Source organism: Carlito syrichta, unplaced genomic scaffold, assembly GCF_000164805.1.
Source record: "Carlito syrichta isolate Samal-C Ts95f unplaced genomic scaffold, Tarsius_syrichta-2.0.1 Scaffold214639, whole genome shotgun sequence".
NCBI classification, from domain to species: domain Eukaryota; kingdom Metazoa; phylum Chordata; class Mammalia; order Primates; family Tarsiidae; genus Carlito; species Carlito syrichta.
The window spans coordinates 455,230-476,795 of NW_007158735.1; the positions used below are offsets into that span (position 1 = coordinate 455,230).

The 21,566-nt window shown below is 42.3% G+C and overlaps 1 pseudogene across 1 annotated transcript; it reads left to right on the top strand.

The window, feature by feature from the left end:
* Nucleotides 1-15,309: 15,309 nt before the first annotated feature.
* LOC103253252 lies at nucleotides 15,310-15,766 on the top strand (annotated as a pseudogene). The gene has a single exon (XR_002481565.1). The product of XR_002481565.1 is annotated as a 60S ribosomal protein L35a pseudogene (transcript).
* Nucleotides 15,767-21,566: the final 5,800 nt, after the last annotated feature.

Below are 21,566 nucleotides of genomic sequence, written 5' to 3' on the forward strand. Positions count from 1 at the left end.
AGAAAAAAAAAAAAAAAAAAAAAAGGCTGAGTGCAGTAGCTCTTGCCTGTAATTCCAGCACTTTGGGAGGCCAAGGTAAAAGGATAACTTGAGGCCAGGAGCTCAAGACCAACCTGGACAACATGGCAAGACCCCATCTTTATTTAAAAAAAAAAAATCAAAAAATTAGCTGAGCATGGTGGCATATGCTTGTAGTCCAGGCTACTCAGTGGGCTAAGCTGGGAGGTTCCCTTGAGTCAAGGAATTTGAGGCTGCAGAGAATTATGATTGCGCATTGCACTCCAGCCTGGATGACTGAGTGAGACCATTTCCCTAAAAAGAAAAGAAAAGAAAAAATGGGTAAGAAGACGTTATTTTGAAAGTTCAGCCAGGCTCGGTGGCTCAGCCTGTAATCCCAGCACTTTGGGAGGCCGAGGTGAGTGGATCGCCTGAGCCCATGGGTTCGAGACCCGCCTGGGCAACTTGGTGAGACCTCATCTCTACAATAAATAAAAAATTAGCCGGGCGTGGTAGCGAGCGCCTGTAGTTCCGGCTACTTGGAAGGCTGAGGCAGAAGAATCGCCGGAGCCCAGCAGGTCGAGGCCGTGGTGGCCGGGAGCAGCCACTGCATTCCAGTCTGGGCGATGGAGTGAGACTCCAACTCAAAAAAAAAAAGAAAGTTCAAATACAACTTCTCCTCGTTCTCTTCACATACTGTAGAGAAATTGCTAGTGAGTGAAGAACTTTAGAGAAGGGGCTCTGTTCAGGTGTGCCCCGAGGTCAGTGACTTCACTCTGAGCTTCAGCTTTCTCTTCTGGAAAAAGATTAGAGAAAGATTATAAGGTGGCAACATTCTATCCTATCCTATTGTCCTCCTCATTCCTCAGTGAAAAGCAGCCAGAGGTTGTCGGATCTGAGCACAAGCCTCGCTCTTGATCCATGGTTCCTGGCGTCCCTCTAAATGATAGCACCAGGTGCACACATCAGGATCCCCAAAGTAGGAGCACACACATCACCAGGAGGCTCTAAACCACAACAGAGAGGCGCAGGTAAGGTCGCACCCTGGCTTTGCTCCTCAGTGTGTGACCTAGGGCTCGGCTGAGCAAAAGGCTTAACTGCCATTTTCACAGCTGAAAGATGCAGATTGCAATCTCTACCTTGCTGAGTGACTGCTGAGGACTAAACATTGGAGAGTAGCATTTCAGCCAGGCACATGACAAGTACTTAGGCAATGACAGCTGCTAATATTATTCTTTAGTATGTATGTATTGAATATCTTGTTACATATTTATTAATACATTTAGCAAAAATAAATGTATTGAATGCATTTCTATTATGTATTATTATTGCTATCATGAGCTACCTTTACATTATTCTACCTTTAGAAATCTGATCCTTGTAAAGACTCTCCTTTCTGACTCTGTCTTCACTGCTGAAACTATATGAAATCCGGCTGGGGGCACCGCCTGGTTCCCAGCCTCGGCCCAAAGCCGAGTGAGATCCGGCGGTGCCAGGCTGCATACTAATCAGGCAATGGCTCCAGGAGCACCAAGCCCAGGAAGAGAGGGGATGGGCCTGGAGGCGGCAGCCTGGCCCTGGCAGCTTCTGGCTTCCAGAGATTGATTTATCACCAGGTTTCTGATGAATGTGTGAGAAACAGGACTGGTGATAAAGCAGCACAAGCCATAATTAAAGTAACAGCTCTTGTTTTTTAAATGCTGTTTATGTGGTGCTTGGCTTTCACAGCAATTTCCCGTCTCCCACTTCAGGACCAAGTGTTTCCTTCTTCTGGAAATTGTTGATGAGGGGGCTTCTGTGGTGAGGAAGTCACGGGAAGGGGAGCTGGGCAGCGGACACTGCTTCAAAAATCTGGCCCTTGGTCCTTCATTCAAGTGTCAGGCAAAGCAAGTCCTTGGAGACCCGACACCATATGGAAACTTTCTGAGAACCCGGCAGGGAGTTGCAAACACACTGCAGGACCCTGGAACTTTAGAAGACCAAAGAACTATCTATCAAGAGTGCCGGCCACTTCTTTACAAAGTCAGCAGCAACCCTTAGGACGGGGATCGCAGCAGTTAGAGGAAAGGAAGCCACAGCATAAATTCATTACTGAATGTGCACTCTCTGGCAGCCGTCCCCAACCTGAGTGGTGTATTTCACAGGTTATAAATTAACGAGGCCCTACAACAGATTTGCCTCTCTCACAGTATTCCCACTCCCTTTCAGTTTCCTTCTCTCTTCCTGGCTTCCCCTCCTTCTCTTCACTCTCCTTTCCCTTACTGCCCCCTTGCCTATTCCCAATTTGAAAAAAGTCCTACAGACTCAGACAGCGTGACATGCCAACAAGCTCACAAATCAGAGATGTCTTTTGCCTGAATCTTTGGAAACAGCAGTGCCCCCTGAGGGACCAGAATGTCCTTCTGCCAGCTGAGAACCACATTTTGTTGAACACTCTGGCAGAATTTCATCTATCAATGTCCAACCAGGGTTATGAGGGGTCAAGGGTAGCCACAAGTAATGCTTAAAAAGTTGGTCAAATAATGCACATGCTTTTTCTAAAAATCCCAAGCCTCTGATTATGTCAGGATGGGTTGATGCCTCTCCTGGGCAAGGCCTCCAATTTTCATTTTTACCCAATGTTTCTAGAACCTCGATTCAGAGGTAGGGGGCATTAAAGTTTTCTGGGGAGGAGCTTTCTTATTACGCATATATACTTATACACGTACTGCTCTCAGTCAAGCCATTTTCCAGTTTTCCCAATAGTGGACAAATCCCAAGAATTCATGACCCCAGGATGATTTATATTTGACTTTGGTGTATGTTAGGCAATTAACGCATAGTGGCATCACCCTCATACTTGGTCTTCACTTGGCTGACAAATGAGTTTACATTCCTCTAACACAAACCAGCTGGGTGGCAAGGCAGAGTTGTTCAGGGAAGAACTACAGACAGCTGACCCTATGAATTGGTGACCTGCTGGATCATTAGCTATGTGGGATTGTTTTCCCCATACAAATACCATTGCCCATTTTTCCCTGTACATTTTAGACTGGAGGAGGGAGCTATAAACTCTGAATCAGACTAAAATCTGAGAAAAATTATGCAGGCTTTTTTTTTCCAACTAGGAGTAATAGACTTGTGGGAACAGAAAGCTGGAACGAGGCCATGAACCACCAGGAAAGAGTCATTCTTATGATTTTCCCAGGCTGCCACCTTATGGCATCTTGTTCTACACACAGTTAAAGTTCTTGTCATGTTTGTGGTCTTTTGTCCCCAGGCCTTGAGACCTAAACCCAGGGAATCTGTATAGTGCAGTTTCTTGGGTGCTGTGATTTTACAGAGCAAAGCACAAACTTTGATTGAAAGTCGATAAAGTATTGAATTCCACAGTGAACACTGTCTCTTCTTTTCTCAGGATCCCAAACTGGGCTATCATTAGTACAGACAGACAGAACTGGATACTCCCCTGAATGCACCAATGCCATTCCCAAGGCGTGGCTCTGTAGGGCTATGTGGCAGGAATTGTCCTAGGCTTAATAGAAATAGTTTATTTTTGTCCCTGGGTTATTCTTGGAGCCACAAAGATCCTTTATGTCCTCCAAAGCCGCAACAGGATGCCCTAATGACCAATAGTGGCTGATGACCACCAAAGGGTATGGCCTTTGAGCTACCCTTCAGGGTAGAAGCTATCATCCAGCAGGGATTTCAGGTAAAGGAGGATGTGTGTCTATTAGGAACTTTTACGTGTTTGTCCAAAGCCATCAGTCCTCAGCACATTCAGCAGGGGCAAACAACCTGGGAGCAGATGCATGGTCTATTCCAGATCTTCTCAGAGCCTTCCCATTCCTGGCAGTCAAGGATTATGCCCATGAAAAAAATCCAGTGGAGAAAGTGAGGGTCAGAGACAAGAAAACAGAAAAGAGGAGTGGGAAGAGCAGAAGGAAATAGAAGCAGAGAGATATGGCAGACAGCCCACGCTGAGAATGCAGCCGATTCATTGAGGCCTTTCCTAAGGGGCAGGCCTCTAACAAAGTGCATCTCATTTCATCCTTACTATGATCTTATGACCACAGGTGTTACTATCATCTCTATGTTAGAACTGAGGAAACTTGGACTCTAAGTGTTTAAATAACCTGCTTTGAGACACACAAACTTGCATAAGGCTTAAGGAATTGTGGAGGTTTTAGAAAAGTGACAGCCAAGTCCTAATCTCATCTTCTGGGAACCAACCGTTCCCTGGAGCTGTACAGCCTCTGTGCTAACTCTTCCTCACTTTCTCTTTGAGATTAGAGTCATTCCACTCGTACTCTCTCCAACATGTCATACGGCACAGCGAGTTATGTTTATTAAATTTATAGCATTGCTCACTTAAATTTGTGGCATAGCTAGCCTCTCAGTGATTGACTCTGCAAACTCCTTCCTTTCTTTTGAAATTAAGTGGTTGGGTTTATGATGATAAAGCAAATAGAATCAAATGCATAACTAGTATACTTAGGAGACATTTTTTTGAAAGCAAAATAACAAAATAATATGGTTTTTTTTTTTTTTTTGGTCTTTTTAAAATTTATTTTCTTAGTGTTGAGAATTTCCAGGTTTATTTCTCCCTCAATGCCACATTTTCTTCTCCTTCTCCTTCTCCTTCTTCTGAATCGAAATCTCACTCTGTTGCTCAGGCCTGAGTGCGGTGGCATGCTCATGGCTACCGCAGCCTCGACCTGCTGGGTTCAGATCTTTTCATCTCAGCCTTCTAAGTAACTGGACTACAGGCTCATGCCACTATACCCAGCTAATTTTTATTTATTTGTTTGTTTATTTATTTATTTATTTTAGAGACGAGGTCTCACCAAGTTGCCCAGGCTGGTCTCAAACCCCTGGGCTCAGGTATTCCTCTAGCCTCTGCCTCCCAAAGTGCTGGGATTACAGACATGAGCCATGAGCCACTGAACCTGGCTCAATGCCACATTTTCACAACTCCTTGGGCAGGAGAAATAAATTCACGGGCCTGCTCTTCAGCTCATTGCGCGCGCGCGTGCACACACACACACACACACACACACACACACACACACACACACACACGCCTGAAATCATGCCATGGAGGTTTTCAATCCACTTCTTAATTTTCTATCCTATGAAGACTTTGAAAAATTTCCTCAGCAGATGATAATATGAATGACAAAATTTTTAAAATGTCTCTTTAATATTGGTGTAGAAAGCTAGGAAAAGGAGAGGGCGAAGAGGGAAACAAGAGGAAGTGAGAGGAACCACAGGCAAACGGGTGGGAATAGAGGGGTCAAGAGGGAAATGAAAGGGAGGGGTCCCAGGAGGAAGCCCATGATCTTGACAGGTGTGCCCTTGACAGAGCACATGCCCCAGGGGAGATGTGTGAGTTTCTCTGGTTCCCATTACCAGCCAGCAATGGCCAGGAGCCCGACTTCCACCAAGAGGGCTCTGAACTTCATCAGCATAGCCACCCTGCCGCTAGACATTGGTTATCTACAAATTAACAAATTCAACTGTGCTTCTGAACTTTATTATCTGGCCAAGTCGAGAAGTGGCCATTATGGAAGTTTCTCCAGATGTTTTGGCAGAGTTTCTTCAAGGTAGATGCCTGCCTCGGCTACACACCTGCTTGTGTCTACAGCCCTGAGGTATGTAAATGTTGGGCTAGAACGGTGTTACTCAAACTGCATGCAGGCTGCAACCCATGAGAGCTTATTAAATAACTTAGTGGCCTCCATTTGTGATTTTTAAAAAATAGAATAGAATTAATAAAATGTACAGCATATGAAAAGGATATTTTATGAACACCTTCTTTCAGTGAGAGGTGTGCTGCAGTGTTGTGATGTCTGTGAATTCTTCTTCCTGAAGGTCACAGCCAAAACAAGTTGAAAGCCACTGGACCAAGAGACCTTGGAGGTCCCCACAGAGTGAATCCCTTGTCTATAAGGTCCCAAGACCAGCTGCATCTACAAGATATGGCCTGGGCAGTCTTCAGATAACAAGTTCTCTCACATCTCCTCTGTCTGTGGGATTCGATATTTGAGAAGAATCTAGTACACTGCAGGCATCCAAAACCTTACAGAAATTTCTGGAGTCACCTCTTTGGACAGTTCCGGATGAGTGCAGTTGGGGAAAGGGATGAGATAGGTTCAGTCTAAACTGATCTCACAGGAAGGGCACTTAGCACAGCGGCTTCCGTGAGCGACTGAGCCCATGTGGCCGGCAGGTGCACACCCGCACTCTGCCCGCCCTCTTCCTGCCCGTCTGCTCCAGCCACATCTGACTGACTGGCTGACTCAGACCGCCTAATGAGAGGCAGCACCCCATATGACGAAGCCCACGCTGGGTAATGGGTTGATTGACATCCTCAGGATCTGACTCCGTGTGCAGCTCTACTTGCAGATAATGGTAATGACTGAGGAATTAAAACGTTGCTTGGTGCCTAATGAATGCAGCATGCGCCTCGTGTTAGCACATGCCAGCTGCATCTCTCAGAACCAGGAAGCGGCAACAATTTCTAAATTATTTATCAGTTCCCTTACCTCTACCCCAAAAGAGAGTTAGCTTATGCGTTTATTTATTTCATGGGCCAATATGCAGAGTAATTGCTTTGGGTTTTTGTGATTTTTTCTTTTCCTATAGATTTCCTTTCTCTGATGCTGCAACAGGGGTAAAAAAAAAAGACAGAAAATATCATGTCAATGTCATTTGAATCATAATAGCTACAAATTCACTCCCCTGAATAAATAGAGAAGCTTATTTATCAAACACAGACAAGATGTCTGTCGAGTTGTTAACAGAGGGAGAGAGATTTGAGTAGGCAGAAGCAATTGCAAAAGTTTGCATATCTATGGAACTCCCTTGGGAGGAGCAAGCAGCTCCTTTCCTGCTGGGAACCTTATGTTTTGGCAGCTGATCGGCCATCCAGAATTGACTGTCCAACCTTTACAGGATGAAAAGGGGTAGGTAGCTCAGGGCATCCGAGCTGAGCCTCCACAAGGTGAGGCAATGCTGTCCCCATTCAGCTCCTTGTCCGTGCCAGACAAAAAGAGAGAAACATCAAGGCAAGTGAGCGGAGAGAGTGTTAGGTTGTTCTTACTGGTTGTCTGTGGCTGCAGCTTGTTTAGTCTCCTTTATTTTTCATCTTTACCCTGCCAGGGCTGCTGTTGCTCTGTCACAAACACAAGCTCTGGTGAACCCTTTCCCTGGGTTTCCCCTCCCACAAACAGCCCCTTTAGGTGCCCCCGACCCACGTCACTGTGGTGCCACCTCTGCTGCCCTATGCAGGCTCTATGAGCCTTTCTCTAAGATATAACATGATGGAACAACAATGGCTACTATCTGCTGAGCAGCTACTCCAGGGGCTATGTGCCTTGCTTATAGTCTCATTTTAATTCTTGTGATAAACTAGGAGGAAGATAATATCTTTATGACACTTTGGTATAGATGAGAATATCAAATCTCAGGGAGGCTATTGACTTGCCCAAGATCATTTCCAAAACCGAATGTCTAACTAGGATTTGAGCATGAGGTCTTACCCACTACAATAAACTACCATCCCAGGTAGACAGACTTCTGACTATTAGATCAAAAGACCTGTATTCCATCCCTGACTGCTGAGTTATCTTGTGCAAGCTGTGTATACCTCTCTGGTGCTCAGTTACTAGGCAACTTTCAGTGTTATCATGAATGGATGAATTCAGGATGAGATTGTCTGAGGTCAAGCTCTCATACTGCCACTACCACATTACCTTAGGGAAGTTACTGAGCTTAGTTTCCTCATCTATAAAATACAAGTGATAGTCATAGTATCCCCCCATGGAAATACTTTTGATTGATTATTAAATGAGTTACTAAGTGTAGAATAGTTAGAACTGAGTTTGGTGGGTAGTAAACACTTAGTACATGTTAGTTATCATTATTTAGATGTCGTCTTGCATGTCCATCTCTATAACCTGAGGGTATTAGATTCAGTTATCTTTAAGATCTACTTTGGTTTGGAAATTCTGTGAATCGAATCTGTTTACATCTCCTCAAAGATCTGTAGCTATTTATGGTATTATTCCGGTTAGAACAAAATTAGAGATGAAAGCTGAAATGACTGTGAGCTGTATGAATAGCTTGCATATGTATATCCCTTTTATATAAAGACACCCTGTCCACATCTGCAACTTATTTCATATGATCATATGACCTTCACATTATCCCTTATGGGTAGGGTGGAGATTACTTTCTCTATTTTAAAGAGATGTTCAGCTATTAGTCCAAGATTAGAAAGTTAGTGGGAAAGTATGACTCTAATCCATATGTACCACATCCAAGAGATTTCTCAGTTGTCTGCAAGGCAAAGGGATTTGAGATTCTGAGTTCAACTTCCAGCAAGGAGGTGCCCTAGAAAATGAGCTTTTGTCTAACTGTTTTGGGCATTTTTCACTCCAAAATACAAGACTGGGCAAAGCATCCTGGCTGTATTTTACCAGCTCATCTTTCTCTAAACATCAGAATTTACTAGTTTTTCTTTTTTTGATGAGAGAGCAATTAATCTTGTCTTCTCTATACCAGCACTGGCACACATTGCAACTACCTTGAAGGCAGGCAGTTCTCTGAGAAAGGAGAAAAGAAAGATGGCCCAAACAAGAAGGATTGGAAAGTTCAAAGCCTGGCCAGTGGGAACTAGTACAAGCTGCTCTGAAAGTCTCTCCCAGTTACTTTGGGGCTGTCATTTGTGAGACAGAACTGCACATGCCCTCCATCCCACTTGGCTTACAGGTTTGAGTGCAGGCTCAGACCATGAAAGAAGCATTGGTCTGCCTTTTGTACACAGAGAGGCTATCAAAGGCCCTGAGAGGCAGAGAGACCCCTGAATTTAAAAGGTGAAGTAACCAGTTCCTGGAGCTTTTGTCAAGCAAGAGAAAAAGAAGTAATGCCTATTAACACTTACATTTCCAAGCTCCCACAGCATTTATTATCTAGACCTTGTTAGTCCTTTCTGAGCTCCTTGAGTAGAAATTTCATCTCCCTCAGGAGACTGTGCACTTGGAGTTGCCAGGAAACCTGCCATCTAGTGTAGCCAACATCACAGTGGGAGCATATTAGCTGCTTAGTGAATTCTGAACAATCAAATGCGATTAACCAAACTGACCCCTATAGACACACTATTCATACAAGAGCATTGTCAGCTCTTACTCATCCAGGCTTGGGAGAGCAGTCTTGACTCAGATAACTCAACAAGAGTGACTAATCCACAAGATGATTCTATTCACAGTTTCTCTAAATGAAATGTATAGTTTTATTACCTATTTGTCTTCCCAAAGACACTTTATTGGTTAATTTATTTACTCATTCCACTAATATTTATGGAAATATACTAGGAAATACAAGGTTGATTAAGTCATTCCTATTCTTTGCTCACTCAGGATTTATCTCATATGAGGAAAATACAACCACGATACCATCATCACATGAATTATTTAGTTGCAATAGTTAGATATGTTACTGAGGATTAGTGCATGTTTTAAGAGTATATAACAGGGAGTCCTAACCAAATCTGCCCTGGGAGGCAGAGCAGTGGTGAGGAAAGGAGTACTTGTGGACATGGTATTTTTATTAAGACTTAAAGAATGAATGTGGGAATTCCAGGGAAATTGGAGGAGAGGGACCAGGTATAGATGTTAAAGTTAAAATGAGTTTGCATTTCTTGACAACTGTCTCATTGTGGGCATAGGTTGAGAGAAGCATGCTAGTAAATCTACTTTTTCCTAAAAGGCAAATACATGCTCAGGAATCTTCAGGATAGCCTGCTTTTGCTCTTGAGTTGAAGAATAGAATAGTTATTCTTGGAGGTTCTATCTGCTAACCTGGGATTGGGGGAATATATATAGATTGCCTGGTACTTGTCTTTCTACCTTGCATGTTCAATAGAGTCAGTCTGGAAATAAGTTCTCATCAATGAGTCAAAAGCAGGAAAATAAAGATTTACTTATGGAGAGATTCCAGTGGGAACATGAGCATGCTTCCTGGTATTGTAATGGCTGGGAATTCCAACCAGCTTTCGAAAACCAAGATATTTCAATTAATAGGCAGCACTTCAAACCTGAATATCTCTCTTCTCTGGCTTCCCAGTCAGAATGCTGTATTATAAATAACAATAAGCTGCCCCAGTCAGAGACTGTAATTGAGTCTCTTCTTTCTGCTGACATCAGCGGGATTCCCTTGAGTGATTTACTATGTGGCTATTTAATTGGGTGACACATGGGGAAGACAGCTCTGCTTTGTTTAATTGTACTGGGTATTCCCCCATTGCTGCCAGCATGCACTCCCTGGGAGAGCTCTTGGACTTCACTCTTCTCCCAGAAAATTATTGTAAAGACATTAAGGAAGATCAGGAACAGAGGGAAATGGCTAGATGTTGGAAAAATAAAGGGAATGTAGATAGAAAAGGAGATTTCTTTCATGGACAGTACCAGTTACCTAGTTTACAGATTTAGCAGATTTAACTTGTTCTGAAACTGACAGTTGGTGTGTGTGTGTGTGTGTGTGTGTGTGTGTGTGTGTGTGTGTGTATGAGTGTATATGTTAACTTGTTCTGAACCTGACAGTTACTGTGTGTATGTGTGTGTATGAGTGTATATGTTTTGTGGGGTGGTTGTTAAAGAAGGGGAAGAGCATTAGAAAGTGAGCATAATCACAAAATACACAATAGCAAATGTTAGGTGTCATAAGAAAGACACAGACATTTAGACAAACAATTTCAGTCCACTTTCTTCCTGTGAAAAGGAAATATATGGAGAGGGGCTTTAAAAAACAGAAGGATATTTAACAATGAATATTCCCAAACATAATTTTGCTCCTTATAATAGCCCTTTGAGGTAGTATTTAGCATACCCATTTGATAGACAAAGAAACTGAGGCAAAGAAAGCACAGTTAATAAGTGTGTATTCAATATCATTTCAAACTCATGTCTGACTCCAAATCTCATACTAATTCTACTATATCTCTGAGATTCAATATTTTTTCAAGCTATTTCTATACCACAATGATTAATTACTCTGAAAAATATTAATTTTCCACTGCACACATGGAATAGATTTTGGAACAGTAATAATACCAATAACAACAATAATAGCTAACATTTACAGGAAGATTGCTATTTTCTAAACTTTGCTCAGAACATTTGACAAATATTGACTCATTTTAATGAGATACCTACATCTAGATAAATTGTCTCCAAACACACCCCACCATGCCCTGGTACAATGGGTCTCACACCCCTGATTACATGAGGCTAGGTGCTAGGAAACAGCAGAGAGGAGACTGTAACCCACCATGGAGACCAAGGCAGGTAGGAGTACCCTGGGTTGTGACACAGGAGCTCCATGCCCAAACACAAATGCCCCTACTTTGACAACAGCTCCAAGATTTCCTAGTGAAGTCTGCAAGCGGTTCAGCATTCCTCTGCAGCCTCTGGAGATACCAAAGATAAAGATGGCCTTTGTCCTCTCAGGGCAGGGTTTAAATCATATCCAAAGAACTAGAGATGACACATGACTTAGAATTTCCCAGCTACAAGGTTTTTGGGAAGCCAACTGCTCTTCCAGCGTAGCTACCACGGACAGCTCCAAAAGGATATGGTGCCCCTCTCCCAACTGAGAGCTGGATCTGCCACCGCTAATACCGATTCTATGTCCTTTCCAACTTTGACCTACTCATGTATTCCTTCTCTCTCCAGCATCCTCAGCCTCTCCTTCCTTTTAACTTCTTTTTCTTGATATGCTTTTCTTTTCAAGCTATCATTTTTGCCTTAAATATTCAGACTAGAAATAAACCTTAAACACATGTCTTTCTAACAATGATCTTATCACTTTCTTTCCATTCTTATCCAGATTCATTTGAAAAGTAGTCCACACCCCCGCTATCTTCACCTCATTACCTCATTTTCACTTCTTATGAACTGTAATCTGGCTTCTAGTACCACTATTTTCTTGACATTATTCTTATTAAAGTCAGAAATAATGACCTATATGACAAAAACTACAAAGCTCTTTCAGAACGAACTTCTCTGATCTTTCTCTTAACATATCCACATCTCCGTCTTTGTAACAGTTGACATAATTAACCAATACCTTCCATCATGGAACTCTTCTTCCTCAGTTTCTATGATACATTTCTCTTTCCCAATTTTCCTCTTAAATGCTTGGTTTCTTTGGATTCCACCAAATAGCTCACTTCTCACTCCACATCTTCTCCTTGGAAATTTCATTTATGCCTGTGTTTTCAAGTTCCACTTATATGCTAATAATTCCCAAATCTTTATCTCCAATCCATGAGTTCCATACTACATACCCAACTGCCTGCTGGACAGAGTCACCTGGATGCCTCCCAGGTGCCATATGTTCCAGGCTCTTTATATCCAAGATCAAATTCATCATCTTTATCTCCTACTCTGCTTTCTTCTGAATTCTCTTTCTTGATTTGTAGCCTCTCCATCTGCTCAGTTGCCTAGCCAGGAACCTGGACTTTTCAATATGCATCTTCTCCAGAGCTCCATTTATAACCAGTCACCAGTCTTGAAATTTTTATTTCAAATATAGCCCTTTGTGTCATCCCGATACCACTCTCTTCATTTAGATTCTCATGTGATCCTTCTTGACTATTGAAAGAGGCTCCTATCTTTTCTCCTTATCCAAGCCATATTTAACCCCTATAGTGCTCCAAGAGGAATGTTTCCAAAATGTTGAACTGCCTATGTTAATATTCACTTTCTTTCTTTCTTTCTTTTTTTGAGTTGGAGTCCCACTCTGTCACCCAGGTTAGAGAGCAGTGGCACACTCATGGCCACCCCAGCATCGACCCGCTGGGCTCCAGTGATCCTTCCACCTCAGCCTTCCAAGTAGCCGGAACTATAGACGTGTGCTACCATGCCTGGCTAATTTTTTATTTATTGTAGAGACGAGGTCTCACCAGGTTACCCAGGCTGTTCTTGAACCCACAGGCTCAGGCAATCCACTCGCCTCGGTCACCCAAAGTGCTGGGATTACAGGCTGAGCCACTGAGCCTGGCCAATATCCACTTTCAAACAGGCAAAGTCCAAACTTTATGTCACAAAGAAAGGTTTAATGTATTCAACCCCAAATCTTTGATCTACCCTCATGACCTTCCCTTGCTCTTTATGTGATAGCAATATCATGCCACCTGTAATTACTCCAACCTAACCTGATTAAATGTTTTCTAGCTCTCTGCACATAGTGTTTCTTCTGACTATACCTCTCTCCTCCATCATCTCTTTGGCTACATTAGTTTTTTAAACTGTTCCCTCAGTTTGCAGGGCCCAGTGAGTCACAGACATAAGGGAGCAACTCTGGCAAAACAAACCCAAACCTATAAGTAGACAGAGTATGTATCTAACCATGTGGTTCAAAAATAAGTATCTTGCATTATTTAAAATTATTTATTGGTTAGGTATTCCTTTGATTTTCTTTGTATTTTTGTTCTTGGAAAGTCTTCCATACATTTCCCTGGAAGAAGTCTAATCTCTTAAATCTTTTTAGTTCCCATACATGAGAAGGTGGTCATGACAGGTAGCTGAGGGAGAGGCTCTTGGAGAAATGGAACACAGATTTCAAAAATTGCATTGAAGAAAAGGAGGAGTATTGAAAGCCAGGAGCTGAGAAAATGCCAAATATAACCATTCACATCACAAATCCAGCTAGGGTAAATCATGTAGATGATTCTAGTAAGTTAAGATACAAGTTGATACCTAGGTCATGTAAAATGAGAAAATATAAAAAAATTTCCTGAATAGTATAGAATTATCACCCATATAGGCCTACATTCATTTTCTTAAAGAAAAAATCTGCCAAAAATAGATTATGTGTTTAATGGAATCTAGTGGAATAGGCCAAACTATGCCTGAGCTTTAGAAATGAAACCTAAAGATAATGAACTCAGTACTCTGCAGGTTGCTGGAGGTAGAAGGAAGAGGAAATGATGCTACTATTGAAAGACTGGGAAGGGAGAAAAAAATAATAAAGAAGAGAAACACATGTTCAACAAACATGTGCTGAGCATCTATTACCTAGACACTGTGCTTTGCCCCTGAGATATGGACATAACCCCTGCCTTGAGTATCTGCCTGGCACATGGCCTATACTCAGCTTAGATATTTGTAGAAGGAAGGATAGAAGGAAGAAAATACAGGAAAGGAAGTGAAGGAGAAAAGGAGTGAGGGAGAAAGGGTGGAAAACATGTGTCCTATCCTTAGTCTGTCTAGGATAGATGACATTAACTGAATTTATATTAACATTTGCTGCTTATCTTTTCACCTATTGTATGTTCATGCCTATTTCTAAAATCCATTCTCCATTAAGGCTAGCGCATACTCTACTAGGCTACCCGTGTCCTCTATATCACTACATCATATTAAATTTGATGAATGATTAAAACAGGAAGCAAGTGAGTGGTAGAGTTGGTATCTAAAACCAGGTACCAGTAGGGCCCCAGCTGACCATTTACCTGGGCCCTGTGGCCATGCTTGGAATTCCTCCCTGCTTGTCTAGCCCATGTGATGGGCTAACCATCTGTTACTCATGCAGTAGGGGGGAAGAAAGGTTGTATGGCTCTCAAGACTGTGGCAGGTCAGTCTTGGTTTTCTAATCAGTCTTTTATTTACAGGTTTCAGAGCAATGGGAGGAGGTGCAGGCTTATAACTTGTGATCAGAGGTTTATGTGTGTTCTGAGCCAGTTTTGTAAGACAGCTGCCCCTATAAAGGATTTATCAAGACAATAAAAGAAAGAGGAAAGAGCCTAAAGACCCTCTAGTGAAAATAGCTTTTTTATATTAAGAGAGTCTAAGAGGAATGCTTTAAACAGAAGCCACCCCCTGCCTACCTTGCCCACTGCTTCTACTCAGCCTAACACAGAGGTAGAAGAGCTTTCTAATCTTCATCTATGAATCTAAATACTATAGACACTTGATGTTTATTGTTGTCTTATGACATCCAACCTCCATTTTTCAGACCCCAGATGGGTTTCCTTTTTTTTTGGAAATGGCTTTCCTATTTGAGCTATTCTTGGATATGAGAGTAAGGTACTTAAGAGGCACTTTCTATGCACAACTTGTATCCCCTGCTTTAACACGGTGATAATAGTTTCAGCTTAATAAATATGTCTTAGGCATCAGTGAGAGTCTGACCCAAACTACCAGCAAGTAGCACAGCTACTTAGAAACTTGTGTGCTTAGAGTAATGTAATAATAATATCAAATTAGTATTGGTGTGATCACAAGAGACAATCTCAAAGAATCCTAGTTATAGCTCTTTCCGCCATCTTGGAGCCCGCGGAGGCCTGCTGGGAACAGGACTTCTAAGAGGCAAATATGTCTGGAAGGCTGTGGTCCAAAGCCATCTTTGATGGCTATAAGCGAGGTCTCCGGAACCAAAGGGAGCACACAGCTCTTCTTAAAATTGAAGGTGTTTATGCCCGAGATGAAACTGAATTCTACTTGGGCAAAAGATGTGCTTATGTATATAAAGCAAAGAACAACACAGTGTCTCCTGGCGGCAAACCAAACGAAACCAGAGTAATCTGGGGGAAGGTAACGCGGGCCCATGGAAACAGTGGCATGGTTGGTGCCAAATTCCGAAGCAACCTTCTTGCTAAGGCCATTGGACACAGAATCTGTGTAATGCTGTACCCCTCAAGAATTTAAACTAATGGAAAGTAAATAAATAAAAGTGGATTTGTGTTCTTGTATTTTTGTTAAGTGGCTTTAAAAACCTTATTGCCCTTGAGTCGCTGTTAAAGTGGTGGAGGTTATCCACCATTTTCAAAATACAGGGAATTCAGAGACCTGTATATGTTGTAAAAGCAGTTCCAGAGCGATTATAGAGATTTTGAAGATAACAGGTTTTAACGTATCTTAATGCAAAGCCTTAATGGGGGATAAGCTTTGGGGAAAGTGAAAAGGTGACTGCCTTCTTCATTAGATTGAGAGTAAGTGAAAGAAGTTTAAAGTTACCTTTTAAAATACCTTGTAATACTGTGCACTTGTTCAATATAGATTGGTTGGGATACTTAGAAGTAAAAGTGGGAATTGGGAGGAATTTGGAGATTATATTGATGGATTTAGGCAGCTCATTCAAATAGGCTGGGATGAGACATCCTTGGGATTTGTGACTGGACAGACATTCCAATATCTTACACTTGACTGGAGCAGTATGTATACTGAGAATATCAAAGTTAAGCCATGTTATTCTACCTCAGAAGAAGTCCTGTGGTATATGAGGGGGAAGAGTGCATGCTCAGGTAGCAGCTTTTCTTGCCTTCATGATTTAATGTAATAAAGTATAAGGTGTTGTATTTTACCATGTTATAAATAAGGCTCCAGGAGATTTTAAATATCTTGATGTGCTAAAATAAAATTTTTTTTTTTTTGGTTTTTTTTTTTTGAGTTGGAGGCTCACTCTGTCGCCCAGACTGGAGTGCAGTGGCCGCTCCCGGCCACCACAGCCTCGACCAGCTGGGCTCCGGCGATCCCTCCGCCTCAGCCTTCAGAGTAGCCGGAATTACAGGCACGTGCTACCACGCCCGGCTAATTTTTTGATTTTATTGTAGAGATGAGGTCTCGCCTGCCCAGGCGGGTCTCGAACCCGCGGGCTCAAGCAATCCACTCACCTCAGCCTCCCAAAGGCACGGGATTACAGGCTGAGCCACCGAGCCCCGCTTAAAATAAAATTTTGAGCTTAAAAAAAAGAATCCTAGTTATAGCTAATCTTCATCTTAAAGATGAAAAAAACTGAGATTCAAGAAGTGGGAATAGCGTAAAAGATGGGAAAAAACTTGTACAGATTCCATAGCTATTAAGGGACAGAGAAATAACCAAATGCAGGTTTCCTGATTCCAAGTCTTTGTGCATTCTCTTCTACTTCACTTCTGTCTTTGGATTGATCTTGCCATTCTCTGTGGCCAGAGCATCTAATCTGAACCATTACTATCTCTTCCAGTGAATGTGGCTGGAGGGTAGGAGGGGGAGCTGAGAGAGAACAAAGGGCTCATTGTCATTTCAGAACAGTTCTTTTTTGGCCTCCTGGGATATCCTCCCACCATCTCCCACTGCTTCCCTGGTTGGTCCCTCTGCTTCTTTCATGGCCTGCTCTTTTAGCCTTGAATGTTGGTGTCTAGTAAATCCATATTCATTCTCCTTTTCTCCTTATTCTCTTCCACTTTCCTGTATTATATTTTACTACTTCTTTGACTTCTTTATGAAAACCATTTGCTGATAAGTCTCAAATTATTATTTCTGGGATAGATATCTTTTCTGGGTATCCCTTCCCAGACTTATCAAAAGACCCTAAAATGCATGTGCAAAAGCTGCACATTATCATCTCTACTCCCTTCTCCTCCTTCATCAGAAGCCCAATTTTGTAGCCCGTGGGTCATCCTAGATTCCTTCCTTGATTTCTTCCTTACCCTTACCCACAACTTTTACATGGCCACCAAGTTCTGACAATTGAATTTCTTTAAGACAAAAGGAATCCGCTCTCTTTCTTGCCATCCCCTTGGGTAACACACAGCTACTTTCTGGCCAACACTAAACCAAAGACCAGAAATTGACCTTTCTGCCTCCAGTCTTGGCCTCTGTTCATCTCTTCTCTCACTGCTTTTGTAATAATTCTCCCTAAAGAAGCGAATATTATTAGATCACTCCCTTTGCAAAAACATTTTTCAGGGCAAGTCTTTTGACTGTTATGCAAGAATTTTTATGGCCCAGTCATTATCTACAGTTCAAGTTCCCTCTCTTGCTGCACCTAACCCTTCAGCCCCACTTACAGTTTCTAGGATGGCAACTTCTTTCATCTTATTTTTGCATTTAAAAGTTTGCATATGGTACTCCTACTGTCTGGATTCTTTTGGTCTTCCTTTTTGTTACTTGGTTATTTCAAAGTTAAGAACTATCCACTTTAGGTACAAATCAGGAATTAACTCCTCTAGGGAGCACTTTGGGACACATTGCATAAGGTACCACTCCGAAGTCCCCTGTGCATATTTCTATCAGAGTTATTATCACACTATAGCATAATTCTACATTTGCTGTGTTTATTTCTCTCCTCCACAAGAATATAAGCCTCTTGATTTCTATATCTTTTATTACCAATATCTAGCAAAATGCCCGACCAAAGCTGATGTTTAGCAGCACAGTTGCTAAGTGGATTAAGGCACGCTACTGATGGGGCCCATAGCCTAGGCACATTAGCTGTGTCTGATAAACACAGACTCTGACCAGAGCGGCTATACTTGTTAAAAAATAATGTTCCCATTTTACTTTTCTTCATCATGCATCAGGAAGAAAGACACTCACAACTTTGATGTTTCTACCCAGAACTGGTTACACTTCAAAGATGTCCAGTTCTATCCAATGACATCATTTAAAAATGGAAATTAGGCATCTCAACCCTGTGAAAGCCACAGAGTTGTTCTCCATATACTCCAGCACTTACGTTTCAGTTCATTTGGGCTTTTTCTTCATGCCTACCCCACTCTGTGCTGGTTGGGAGGAATGAAAGGTGGATGAATTCCAGGCCGCTCCTGAGTTTGCAGAGTACACTGTGAACTTTCACTTGCTGAGGGCCATGCTGATGACTAGTGTCCCACACACTGCCTTGCAAAGTCAGGTATTTCATAAAGGCTTGTTTATAAGCATTCTGAACATGATGATTCAATTATACAATTATTCATAATTCATTTAAATAACCGCCAAACTTGTTTTGAGCACCTGCTATATGCCTTTGATATAGAGATGAATTAGAGATGGTCTCTCTGCCCTTGTGAAGCATTTTAGAGCTTGGTGTAGGAGAAAAATGTAGCAACAGACAATTATAATGCAATGGGAAGGGTGTGCTAATAGATGTCTCCACAAAGGGCAAGTTTTCCAGACAGAAGGAAGAGATGCGAGTATTCCAGGCAGAGGAAACAGCAAGTTGAAAATGTGAAAAGAAAGAAAGAGAGCAGAAGAGGTTCACAGAACTGTTAGCAAGCAGGTACAAGGCACCACAACATGAGAGTAGAACTGGAAAGCCTGGACGAAAGAGTGTTAAGAAGGCAGGCTGCAGAGGCAAACTAAGGGATGTCTAAGGTACTGCAAAGAGAAGGGAGGATGCAGCCAGACTGAAGGTTGAAGCTCCTTACCTCAGGCCCTAGGGAGCACCATATGGTTCTTAAACAGTGGGAAAAGTAGAATCAGCCGTGTTCTAGGAAAGGGGTTCGGGTAATTGTGGACCAAGTAGAGAACTGTTGTAACTGATGCAAGAAAAGGATGATGAGGAAATGATGGGGTCGTGACAGCAGGAATGAAGGAAAGGGAGTGATCCAAAGGCCATTGGGAACAAAGATGCTGGTCCCTATGTGTGATCATGCATGGGAACAGAACAGGGCCAGGGCTGGGAGGTGCAGCTCAGGCACTCAGCTCAGCACAGAATGTGAGGGGGTGTTAAAGCACAGTAAGAAAGATGAACCACGTTTCCATGCAATATTTTTTAAAAATTAAAATCAATGGGAAAAATGATTAACAGAATATCAAAATGTTAAATATGGACAGGAACAGTATTCCTGATTTTTCCCTTTGCCTCTGGCTCTAATATAGCTTGGCCTGGTACTGTACTGATCTTAGGCTTATCTAAACTTTTGATATATCATTCATTATGAGTTTTTAATTGATTTCAACTTTTTATAAAGACTGCATTCACTTATTGTTTATCTTGATTATTGTTGTTTTTTTTCTTTTGTGCTCTCTTAAATTTGCACTGAGGCAGGTACCTAAGCCACCTCACCATAGTCCTGGACTTGGAATAGGATAGGAGTAAGAGAGAGAGGGATTTATCAGGAATGATTGTAAGGTGATGTCAACTAGGGTGCGCTGATGTACCACCATGATGCCTTACTCCACTGAAGGACAGCTCTGCCGTTTCTAAAGGGGACTTTGTTTTCTGGATACCTTTTTTCTACCCTCCAAAGGCCGTCATTTTATACTAGGCATTTTCACTAAATAAGACATCATGCAGAGCCTCTCACCCATGCCCCCTCCTGAGGAAACTGAGTTTGGGTCTCCCATGATGAAATGCGCAGGCAGCTTGTATACAACTTGCCTAAATGCCACAAATTCTTTGGAATAAGCATGGAAATTGGTTTCTAAGCTCCAGCAGTTTCTAAAATAGGGGTGGTTTAAAATAAAGCAGTATGATAAAAGGGATTCCTACAGAACAGATCGTTGGAAATAGCAGCGAGCCTCCAAAACGAAAACCTGGGGAGTCAGAAAGGGCGTCCAGCCATTCCTGGGTAAGGGTGGTATGGGAGAACACATGGTCTGCCAGGGAGAGCAGCGAGCGCAGCCTCTTCTCTGCCTCTTCAGTGTGGGGGGAAACTCATTTCTTTCCATCCCCTGAATCTTCTTTTCACTTTATATCCTGGCTCGATACATATGTAATATATTCTGTCAGGGCAAATTTTGGGTTGAAAAATACTGTGGCTTTTGGAAATCAAGGAAGGAATTGGGTGGGGGGTTTACAAATTAATGGCAATGTGTAGATGGAGTTCCTTGGGCATGCTGGGGTTAAAGGGAGGAGAGTGCTAGGCAGTGTGTTTCTAGTCTGATACTGTGTATAAAGCAATGCTTACTTGGAGAAAATGATAGAGTAGGCAGGATTGGACACTGGTATAAATAATTTGATAATGATGGAGGGTGGGCGAAAATTTGAGTAGAGCATGCCTGATGGCCTTCACTTCCTTAGAGAAGTTGAAGAGAAGGTTGTCTCCTAAGCATATGGGTTGAAGGTGAATATTTAACAGAATACTAAAGGCTAAGAGAGGTGGTAAGAGAATTGGCCAAAGATACTGAATGGACTTAGAAGCATCCTTGCAGATTTCCTGAACCTGGAGTCTCCATGATTGCATGGCTTGTATCTCTGGCTGAGCCCAGCTTTCTGGGCAAAGGCTTGGAGAAGGTGGATAATGGGACTGATCCCAACCTGGGAATATGTGAAGCATGTGAAGTGTTGATGAAACTGGATGGTGTAGAGAAAGAGGAAGAACTTTAGATGTGATTACCGTTGGGAGCAGTGTCTGATGAGACCAATGATGACGGACGTGAGCCATACTACTTAGCCTCAAGCATCCAAGTATTATGCAACATTTTTCTAAAACTAGAAATGACTGAGGGATATATATGATTCCAGAAACCTGACAAAGCAGAATCATCTGAGATCAGCATAGGCAGCCACACAGCCAGTGCTTTTCAGGAACCAAGGCCTCTTTTGTCATCTTGGAATTCCCTACAATTCCTGTGAGTTACAGTTTGTTAACAGTGCTATCTCTGCTCTTGAAATGCAGTCATTTAGGTAAAAGAACATGTCTTATCTGCCTCTCTGGGACACCATTTAGACATGAGAGTGGCAAAGAAGACCTGTTGCCTTAAAATCACTATGAGTACCCCAGTACCCCTAATGAAAATGCTAAGATATGGAAGTCCATGATGAAGGCATCATCCTCAGGTTGATAATGAAGACAGATGCCGCCAACATTTCCTACAACCATG